Source organism: Protopterus annectens, chromosome 2.part2 (assembly GCF_019279795.1).
Source record: "Protopterus annectens isolate FY-2018-M chromosome 2.part2, PAN1.0, whole genome shotgun sequence".
Classification (NCBI taxonomy): Eukaryota; Metazoa; Chordata; order Ceratodontiformes; family Protopteridae; genus Protopterus; species Protopterus annectens.
Window position 1 is genome coordinate 360347839 of NC_056730.1, and position 12623 is coordinate 360360461.

The window sequence follows — 12623 nt, forward strand, 5'->3', positions numbered from 1 at the left end:
TGTGGTTAACCTTTGCATACTGCCACAAAAACACTCTATGCTAAAGTAAAACATGGTAACATAAAGGTGAATGTAGTATAAGCATAATTTTATTGCATTATCACTACTTATTTAAAAGTATTACATACACATGAATTCAAACCCAGAATCATCTGGGGTCAAAAAGAAATGTGGCAGTGCATTTATATCTGCTGCTACAGAGTTAGCTAAGCAGCAAATGTATTTCATCCACTCAATAATAACTCTCATCATTTTAGCAATGAGCCTTACATTTGCACACTGCTTAACTATGCGCAAACAGGGAAATCTGCAGAATTGTATATCTCGCATGTGCAAACACTTTTCCAGTCAGAACACAAACCCGCTGCTAGCCATTGTGCTATGCAAACTAAATATTAGCGTGTATTAATTCTGTTTACTGTTCATTTTGTCTCCATAGCATGAAATTATATGTGAAAACATAACAAAATTAAGGCCCTATCTAAGAATATGTCAGACATTTGCAGTGCAGCCATGTATTACCTCCCCCATGCACTGCAACCATGAAGCCTACATGGAGTTTATTGAATCCTGGGGACTATTTTTATTTTTTGCAGTTTTCAGTCATTTTAGATTTGCTCTACAATGATCACTCTTTTTTTCATTTGGTTTTTGAAGCATTTGATATTTGACAATTGAATGTTATACATTATATATATATATATATATATATATATATATATATGTATGTATATATATATATATATATATATATATATATATATATATATATATATGTATATATCTACTTTAGTAGACCAAAATCCCACTTACCCGACTTTCAAAACACTGAGATGAAAAACCCGAAACTACAGAAGACTGACCACTTGGAACACCGACAGATTACTATGGGAAAGTAACCACTTGGCCAGCATGTTGATCTTTACCCCTTAATATATGTATATAGTTCCCCTTCAAAGCATCTAAAACCCATACCATCTAAAATCATAACATCTAAAACCCATAACATTTTTATTTATTTTTTTATTTTATTTAACATTTCGTTAATCGGGAAAATCCAAATCGGAACGAGTCAATTTTCAGCGGAGGCCCGGGGAGAAATGCTCCAGACGCATGTCTTTGTAATCAAATTCCATAACATCTAAAATGTGCATCACAACATTGAACACTACAAATCACATGAAAATAATATCCCTCCATGTATAATGACACCAAACTAACAAACACAATTTTTACTATTTTTCTGCAGGGGGCAAGCCCCCCTGCAACCCACACCCCCCGTAAATTAAATATACCAACTCCGAAATTGCACTACAGTGGGAAAAGGTTAATTTTCTAACCCCACTGTATCACGATCACCATAAAGAATGTGCACATAATGTCGATATCACTTACCTGTATGGCCTAAAAGCACATACAGAGTGACAAAATAAACACTATATAAATAGTATAAATTGCTAAACTATATAAATAATAACTAAAGAAATAAAAACTACAACATCTCATAGTGATACCATATGAGTAACAGATTAAACTATAACATTTACATGTTTGATGATACACTATTACATATTATACATGTTAGATGTTATGAAGTTCGATATTATGAGTTTTAGATGCTATGGATTTTAGCTGTTATGGTTTTGATGTGATTTTTAGATGTTATGAGTTTTAGATGTTTTGAAGTGGAACCATTGACTTTTAGATGTTTGTATGTGTGTGTGTGTGTGTGTGTGTGTGTGTGTGTGTGTGTGTGTGTGTGTGTGTGTGTGTGTATGTGTGTGTGTGTGTGTGTGTGTGTGTGTGTGTGTGTGTGTGTGTGTGTGTGTGTGTGTGTAGATATATATATATATATATATATATATATATATATATATATATTACACAAGCTCAAAGATGAACTGATCCCTCACCTAAACACACTGTTTAAACTCAGCCTTTCCACAGGCTACGTGCCCACAGAGTGGCACACAGCAATGGATATTCCACTCTACAAAGGTGGAGCCACAACGGACCCCAGGAATTATCACCCTATAAGCCTGACTAGCTTGGTCTGCAAGCTATGGAATGCATCATCATGGATCTCATTAACAGAGACATTGGAAACCTCCAAACACTGAACCCTACCCAGTTCGGCTTTGTTAAGTGCAGATCATGCCTCCTAAACCTGGTGGACTTCTTTGAGACAGTTACCAAGGCTATAGACGAGGGAAAGGTGGTCCACACAGCCTACCTAGACCTCGCAAAGGCCTTTGACACCATTCCTCACTCAGGTATTATAGACAAGCTCACCAGCCTGAACATAAACCCCTACATCATGAGATGGGTTGCAAACTGGCTCACGGACAGAACCCACATGGTAAGAATTGCGGGAGCTAGGTCTGACTCTAAACCGGTTACAAGTGGCATTCCCCCGGGCTCAGTCCTAGGACCCCTCCTGTTCAGCATATACTTTTCAGAGGTACAGACAAGTACAGGAGGACTATAGCTGACCAAGTTCACAGATGACTGCAAACTAGGGGCTATAATTGACTCTCTGGCTGACACAGACATCCCCCAAAAGGGTCTCACTGAGACAGATAACCGGTGTCAAAACCATGGCCTCAAGCTAAATGCCAAAAAGTGCATAGTCATCCCCTTTGGAAAAAACAAAGTACCCACAAACTACCACATAGGTGGTAGCCCCCTAAATACTGAAAACGTAATAAGGGATCTGGGGACCCAAGTAGATAGTAACCACATTGCCAAAGTGGTTAGAAAATCCTTCTCTGTGGCCCACCTAATCACAAAAGGGTTTGCATCCAGATCAAAAGAGGTCATTGGGCCCATCTACGCATCACTCATCAGACCCATCATAGAGTACAATGCCCCATTTGGGATATACCTTACAAGACACCTGCAACAACTGGAAAGACCACATAAGTACCTCACCAAGAAGATCACTGGCCTCAAGCAGATGCCCTATGCAGCTCAACTGAAGAAACTCCGGCTGTACTCAGTTGTATACCACCTACTCAGAGGTGATCTCTGCCTGACATACAAGGCCATGTCCAACCCAAAATTGATGGACATGCTCCACCTAAAGAAAACCATGTCCTCTCAAGCCACATGCTCCAGGGATCTAAACCTCACCACAACAATAAATAGGATGTGCTGGAGGGATAGATTCATGTCCCAGAGACTTCCCATGCTCTGGAACAAGATGCAAATCTACATTAGGCAGAGCTCCTCGCTAACCCTCTTCAAGACAAACCTTGACAAGTGGATGGGAAACACAAAGTTTACCCCAGGGATCACTTCAAAGGCTCTGCTGGACAGAGGCACAGGGAACTAATCTAAGGGGGCGGCAAAAGCCAACACATTCCGGCTAGGCTTATAAATGCCTTCGAGCAGATAGCCTAGTACCTACCTATGAACCTATGAACTTATATATATATATATATATATATATATATATATATATATATATATATATATATATATAGTCACACTATCAAGGATGAAATGCCTTTGGTCACAATAAATTAAAGACAGACCATGGTGACATGTTAGTGTCTTCAATGCAATACAGATTACATGTAGATACAGCTATATTATATCTATATCTGTATATATATATATATATATATATATATATATATATATATATATATATGTATATGTGTGTGCATATGTGTATTTATATCAAAATTATAATAATATGAAGCAGAAAGAAAATCTCAACATGTAAGCTAGATATTTGAACATATGACTCAATAAACTGGTGAACAATGTTTACTGTTTTATGGGCTTTTCAAAGTATCATCAATTACATGCAACTGATAAATGTTCTTGCAATATTTGGTTGTTTTTCTGTACAGGTCGTTGTTGAGGGTTGATCTCTTTTGAATGAGTTTATTCTGTCTATCAGTGGTACATCTGATTTTACTTTTATTTATTATTCTTGATGTAGATATAGCATGACTTTGTCTTAATGTCCCATTGTCTTGTTATGTGATAATGATATTGTCTAGTGGATTGTTTTCTGCTACATACCACAGTGTTAGGGACCTGTGCACCCATTCTGAATGTGTCTTTGAAGCATTCTGTAAGTGTTCCAATAGCCACATGTCCTCAGCATTGCTTCCTTTATCTTACATAGATGGTTTTGCAGATGTGTTGCAACAGCTGTATATCCTGCTATATTATTGCATTTCTGGAAGAGATGCCCTTGCATGAGCAGTGGAGTGTAGTACTGTGCAGCTGGGCCATGGTCTAGAAATGTAAGATCCTGCTGTAGATAAAAAATATTTTAACTACAACACAAAAACATATGCTGCAAGAGTTGCTGTGACAAACATATATGTTTTTGGGACTCCAAGCATATAGCTTATGTACCATGGTACCTGTTTTGTGACTGCTTCCATTGTTGTTGAAGATAAAGCTGAGGTGTCACATTTTTGCAAAGACCTGATGTGTCATCATAAATAACATATCAGTGGGATTGTTTTTCCCATATATTTATGTGTGATCCTCTCCATGACTTCACATTCAGGATACGTTGTCAGTGGTGACTCATCTATGAAAGGCTTCAGTTTAATTGGCTTATATGTCTGTGCATGTGTGTGCTGCTGTTAACATTTATAGGTTGATAGGTGCTTACTAGGTTAATGACCACAAGGGGCTTTTTAAACCTAGCCATACATTCCAAATCTCTGACAATTTCTGGTGCCCTTAATAACTGTAAGTAGGGGTTTGGAATATGAAAACTTTAAAAGCAGGAGCTTGGGAGATGAACCATTTACAGGTTGCTTGTGTCCATTATAGACACAGGTGCCATACCAGGGATGAATTTCCTGTTCCCTATCCAATTGTCCAAGTTACACTTGAATTGGGATAGAGAGGAACTCAGCCTTACATGGATGGGAAGCCTGTTCCAGAGACAGGGTGGTCTCTGAGCTACATACCTGTTTCTCCAGCAGATACGATTTATATCACAGACAAGGTTTAAGCATTTGGAACAGGTAATTCTGGTGTTGTTTGTGTGGATATGCAGGAGGTCCATCAGAGTGGAGTCTGAAAATGCCCTGTACACCAGACATAGATCTCCCCTCAATAGCCTGTAGGAGACAAAATGCAGGGATAGCTCTTTGACGTGGTCTCTACAGGACATGTTACTTACAGGAAAAAAAAAAAAAAAGATAAGGAGCCAAAGGTGAAAATAGTGGCAATAAATCCAACTTTGCTGGTGCTGCTGGTACCTCAGCTAAATTGCCTTCAACTAATACATTCTACACCATGATGCAGTCTTTTATATACAAATGTTTTCTCACATCATTATTGCTTAATTAAAAACACTCAGTGAAATTAATCAATTCCCATACATCAAATACACACCCTAAAAAAACTGCCCCCATCTGGATAAAACTTTTTCATACACCAAAACATTTTTATATATTAATAAACTGTGATATAAATATAAAATTATATATTGAGATTCATGTCTTAGTTCATGCCATTAGTTTGCAAGGTTCTATAATTGATAATAAAGCTAGTTTCCATTTGCAACAACCTATGTGCAAAATTACTTCTCAGACTAGCGTGAGGTTTAGGTAAGATGCAATAGAAAAAAACTGCTGTCGGATCCTGCATACACTAAATGGAAATGCTGGGTCACAGGGCTACATTCCTCAAAAGGAAACTGGACGAGTAGATGGGGGACCATAAATTCTTACCAGGGATAGTGCCCACAACCCTCCCGGACATGGGCAGTCATCAATAAATACAATCTTGGGTACTGAGTACTGACTAGTACTTCTACAGTATTACATTGGGTTGAAACAGATAGGCTTAAAATGAGCTCCAGACCAATAGCCTAGTAATATCCTGTGATCCCATGATCCTATGTCATCCGTTGCTCTTTCATATGGGAACTCACTGACCTATCACTCCACAACACTGACTATATGTTAGAGTTGCCACAGTTTCCTGTTCCTTCCCTTGCCCTGCAACTCCAACTGAACTTTTGCACTGGTTTCCTAAGGAAGGCTCCAAATTATCTTCATATGGCAATTGATTAGATGTTTCTTGCTCCACTGGTTTCTCCTTAATTTGGGGAACCATTGTTCTGTCCTGCGGTGATGTTATCAAAATTAGATTTTCTACACTAAATCCTTCACTTTGCAGGTAATCCATAATCTAACTTCCTGTTTCGTTAATTTCTCCATTACTGATCTTTTCTATTTTTCCTCTTTGTTTTCTTATTTTTTGTATTGTAAAATGTTCTATATCCAGATGCCTTTGCCCATATTTATCTTCAAATATCTTTGCTATTTTCGCACTGATTAGTTTTGCTTTCTCCTTTGCATAACTATTGCACCATATTAAATCTTTTTCTCTTTCCCATGTCCATATTTCTTCTTCAGATGTCTCCTTCTCTTCCTGTTTCTTCTTACTTGGGGGACTCGGTGGTCCATCATGCTGTAATATAACCTGTGTTAGACTTTCTACATTAAATCCTTCATTTTGCAGATATTCCATAACTTCAGCTTCTATTTTCTTAACTTCTACTTTACTATTCTTCTGTTTTACATTCCCTCTATTGTGAAATTTTCCATATCTGGATGCCTTTGCCTGAATTTCAATTTGAATATCTTTGGAGCTGCTTTTTTGTAATTATTAATTTGACTTTTTCCTTTGCATAAATAGTGCACCATATCAGATCCCTGTTTCTTTCCCATGTCCATTCTTTTTTATACCTTTCAAAAATCTCTAGATTTTGTTCTTTATATTTCCATACCTCCTCAATTGGTTCTTTTTCCAAAAGGCTCATGGTTTCTTGGTGTGTATAATATTTTTCATACATCTGTTGTATTAATGAACAACATTTTTATTTGAATTTTCCGATAGGTTTCTTGTGCAAGTATTTTTCTTTCCTCTAATTTCTTTCTTAATTTTTTGTGTTTCTTCTGTCTGGAAATTCTGGGCTTCTTGCATAATAGTAACAAGACATAATTTCTTTCTTATCCTCAGAAGTCCACTCTGTCATCTTTATGGATATTTTCTGGCCAATAATTTTTTGTGATTTTTTGTGGACTAGTACTTCCTTCTACAACAGGGGGGCATCCTCCGCCTGGGCCTGGCCTGGCCCCATTATAGTAATGTTTCCATGTCTTGAGGATTCTACACTGTCATTTTTTCTTTTCCTGCCACCAGTGTGCCTACCTGAATTGGGCACTATTTTTATCCTGGGTCTTGTGCACCCAGCGCTCTCTATATATCAGTGTCATCTTGATGAGATTTTATTAAAAACAGGGTCCACATCATGAAGGTACTCACCAAGACTTGAATTCATTTCCAGCAATACTAGTCTCCTTTTCTTGATGATTTATCAGCAGCAGTATAGGTGGCTCTATTTACAATGAGCTCTGCACACAATTATGTATTGCCTTTGAGGCTGCGGACATAGCTAAAGAATGCCTTGTGGTTCCCTTGGAGCCAACTTTTCTTCAAATTTGGCTTTTATAGAATTTATTCAACCTCTGATTGTTTGTTTAGTTTGATGAGAGTACTTTTATCCCACTGGGTGCTGCACCTCCTAATTTTTGCCATGAGTTTCTTCCTTCTGTTATACAGCCTATTGATTTTGTGATTGCACCAGGGTGGCTTGTTTTTTGAGCTAGTTCTGTACTTCTTCCTGGTGGGTACAGCTGCTTCTATGCAGCTAGTAAAATGATCATATAGAGTTTCTCTGAACAATTTTGCATAGGCAGCAGTGTTCTCAGGGTTTATAGGGGCTTGACATGTTGCCAGGTTATCACTTAACAGCAGGAAGCTAGCCTTAGAGTAGTTGCTGAATATTCCAGGGTTAGCTTGGGTTCCAGGTTTTATTTTTACCTCACAGGAGACCATTTTGTGGTCTGACCTTACCAGGGAAGACATTATGCTAGGGGGTGTGTAGCACTCTCTCATATTAGTGAGGAACAGATCTAGTATGGTTGCACCCCTGGTTGGTGTATTGACAATCTGGTCCAGGGATTTGTTTTACAAAATCCAGGAATCGCTGTACCTGTACATTTGGTGTCATATAGGATTCCCAGTTAATAGTTGGGTAATTAAAGTCACCCATAAATATGGTATTGGGTTGGATGGAGAGGGTTTTCAGTAAGTTTAAATACATGGTATGGGTTTCTTGGGTCATAGAAGGGGACCTATAGCTTGCAAAAAAGTGGTATTGGATTTTGCCTGTGTTGATTTGAACATGGAGTAGCTCAGGTGCATTGTCCTGTATGACAAACCTTTAGGTATGTATATTTTAGATGTAAATCAAGATACCTCCACCTTTAGTCCCTGTTTGTGTAGTAGATGGTCTAAATGCATGCACGGCATTATAACCTTGCACTGTTGGTGTGGTCTCCATGGATTTAACTATGTCTCAGTGACTGCATAGACATCAGCATTCTCTAAGGTGAAGAGAACTTCTAGGGAGTGGAGTTTTTTGTTTAGAGTCCTATTTATTTGTTCTTACCAACAAATTGCTCTCATTTTTTAATGTTTCAAATCTTTAGGGTTTCAAGTACATTGGTAAAATGACCCCAATTTTAATCCAGAATACAATTAAAGTTCATGAAATTATTATTGTTTCAATCACTGATGTTTGCCAACAGTGCTGTTCTCAGTACCTGCAGTATACCCGGTACTGACCCAATTTTCAAACTTACTATGACATTATAAATGCTAGTTGAATTATGCAAATAGCAAATTACAAATTATCTAACAAAGCATGGTATCCAATCTGGATTAAAATATATCATAAACAATTTCATCAAACATAATCCCTGAAGCAATACCCTTTCTAAACTCGAAGACACTAAGGTATTTTAAAATCCACCCCATAATCATAAGAAACACATTACTATTTTAAAAGCTGTTATCATCCCTTAATCTTAAGGATACTTTGGTAATGGGACAACCAATACACTTAAACCCTAATATTAAACTAAATAACAATATGCTAAATCTGAATCAGTACCTACTAATTAAAAATACCATTGTATGGGACTTCTACCAAGGCAAAAACCTTTCAATCGAAAATATAAGGCAAAGACTAGAACTAAATAAAAGTTATAACACTATTATCAAGCAAATACTATACCTGATTAACACAATTACTACAAATGTCAAAACAGACAACCAAGACATGCAGCTATACCAACAAATTGTTACTCTGTTGCTTTCAAGATTTAAAATACTATCAACCACATATAGATTAATAATGATTAAAAACCAAGATTCACTCCTATACTCAAAATATTGGGAAGAAAGAAATAACAAGCTTACTGTAGACCAAAAATCTTCTGCAACTGAATTCACATTGAAATTAACCCCTCTCAAAAAATGAATTTATACCCAAATTATGATTAACAATAATGCCTACCATACATCACTCTTTCTAAGTAAAATCAATCCTTCTCTATCTCCTTTTTGCCCCACATGTCCAAACAGCCCAGCTGATACTCTTCATATTTTCTGGACCAGTAAGAATGTTTACAAATCATGGTGCTCGTTAAGAACCAAGTTAGAAAATAGGGGATACACTAAATCTACCCTGTCATGGGAAATTGCAATTTTACACGTATTCCCCACCAACTTTTCAGATGAAAACAAACACATAATAACATTTTGTGCAATGATGAAATCATACATAGCTCAAAACTGGCTAGATGGAACTAAAATTACATGGGACAAATTTAAAAGAATGGCTATGAAATGTGTATTAGCCAACAAGCTAATCACAGGTAGCCAAAAGAAACTATCCTATTACCATAAATATTGGAAAACACTTATAGAAATCTTAAGGTAAAACCGGTCTATAGACAAGGGACTACAACATCACTACTACTCTAAACAAATAAGGAAAAATAAAAGAAAATAAATATTAGAAAAACTTTTATTCATATTAAATTGGGATAGGTATAGGAAGTGCAAATTTACTGAACATCAGAGGTGACACCACTGTATATAGTATACATAGTTATTACAAGATACAACTAAAGGTAGGTAGGTTGTAATATTTTGATGAAATTATTTTAAATGACAGATTCTATTAAGATTTAAATAATCTCAGAATAGATTTTTTTGTCTTACAATTTAATGTGAACAATTAAAATGTTAGCAAACATTGCATATTGTGAAACGAACAATGATGGTATATGTCCTATGTTATTATGTTTATTGCAAATTGATATTTCCATGTATATTGTCCTTATATATTTCTGTTTTATTATTTTTCTGTGTATTAAAAAAGAGGAAAATGCAATAAAAATGTTATTTGAAAAAAAAAGTATACCATATGTACTGACAGTATTTTTAGGTATGCATTAAAATTATTTTTTGTTAGCCTTGAATATTAGAACTGTAAGGATATCTTTAGTTCAAAGTGCTCTAATTTCTGTTTACAGATCCTGGAACTTTCCTACTTTATGTTCCAGCAGAGTGAAGTTTTTTTTTTTTTGGACATTTATACCACACAGTGTGATAATGGATGTTTTAAAATGTGTCTTACATGAAATGCATTAGCAGTGTGTGTTTTAATACATGCCTTAATGCTTTAATGGTAATATTGTCACACTACTGTTTGTACATTACAAATGGCTGATAATACATGGTTTTCATGCTGCTGTCTGGGTGTTCTTTGATAGGCATATGTTACATTTTGACCACACGGAATACTAACATGCCCTATTTTAAATCATGACATGCAAATTATGGCTGCAGTGATGAACTAGCTTTGATAGGTCATTGGTATAATTGTAGGTACCAGTGCAAACAAACACACACACACACACACACACACACACAGTACTACAGGTTCTAGTGCCATTCACATTCATTGTGACATTATACTTTATGCAACATCAGACATTAAAATGTTTTGGGTGGGGCCACAGTTAGTATAACATTAATGAAACTAAAGGGTATATTTACATGGTAAAGTAGTTCAAATGCAGAAATGCTGTGTCTCATATATTCCTGCATGCTTACATGCTCAGCTCAAATATTCTGATAAACTGAAACAGTTAGATGGTCCAGTAGTTCTTATTATAATTCCAATGCAGTGTGCATTATATCTAATTTGTTGTTGGTGTGATATGGGGTAACAAATCTGGGATGTCTGTCGCCATGGTAACTGCTATTATATGACAATGCGTCTCTTTATGTGGTATCCTACCGGCCTTGTGAATTTCTGCAGTTCTGTTTTGATATTACATGCAGGCAAAGTTTAATGCAATATTTCTTTCACATACTGATGGCAAAGTAAGTTTGCCTTTACCATGCACAGTACGTTAATGTTCTTTTTCTAATACTGCAGCAATATTTGACTGTGCTCTGTGTTACATGAAATGCGCTAAGATTACAGATGCTGCTTCCCTCTCACGATGCCACTGTTTCTTTCTTTTTTTTTTTTTTTGCTGACTTTGCCCACAATATCTGTCGATCATCAGTTCCCTGCCAGCCAATCTATTTGTTCCCCATCCTCTGTGCCAACTTGAAGAGATCACTTAGATAGCAATAAGAAGTGTGTAATGTTTCTGTTTTTCTTTTTTAGACCTTGCCTTCCCACATACACTCAGTGTAGTACAGAGGTGGAGATGTGTAATGTGCCATCTGTGAAAGATGTCCTCTCACTTCTGCAAGGGGCAATTCCTTCATGTATCTCATTCCACCACTCATACAAGGAAGGGTATTTCTTTGGTCTCCAACAAGCAAATCACACCTCTGAGTATATCCCTCATGTCCATGTTGTTCCCACCCCTCTCAATGAGAGGTGAGTAGGCTATGTTCCTTCATTTCTCTCTCTGTCTCTCCTTTCCTGGCGCCTCCAGTGACAGGGTCAGTCAGCACTCCATCCTGCTGTTCAGCAGAGCTGGGCATAGTACCATTGTTGTTGCAGTAACATAGTATGAAGGGTTTACATCATGTGTAGCACATCACAGCTGGCAATTGTAGATGACATGCTGCAGACAAAAGGGAAGCAAGCCCATTGTAGATCCATATCTGAGTACAAATTCTGCATGGAATTTGCCTTCCATTGTAGTTGACTACAAAATTTTACTATCACCTGAGGAACTTCATTAAATATGTGTGGTTTGGGGGATTTGGGTTCTAACTTTAGCCACAATGTTCTCAGCTTGTAAACAGAACAATAGTTTATACCACCAATGAGATCAATGTTGCACTGTGTGCCATTAAAACTCAGAAGAGACCATAAAAATAAAAGAGTACAACTCCCATGTATTGCATAAATATGCAATAAAAATACCTATCTTGTGCCTGTGCAGTGTTGGCATATATTATTGACCACATTGATCATGAAAATACAACACAGTGAACATGAATTATATCAGCCCAATATTACTCATGTCTATGATTCCCTTTGTTTGGGTTAGTATTTGCTACAAAATATAGGAGGTTTAATGTATGATTATGAACTACTGCAAAACTTAGAAGTCTTTTAACCTCATTTGATTACTTGTCTGGGTACATAACTTTTTTGTGTTTTTCATTAGTTCACTGTAATGGGTGCAGTTGGTGGTCTGATCACTGTAAAACTATACTGGCGTTTCTTCTTGCTTACAAAGCTT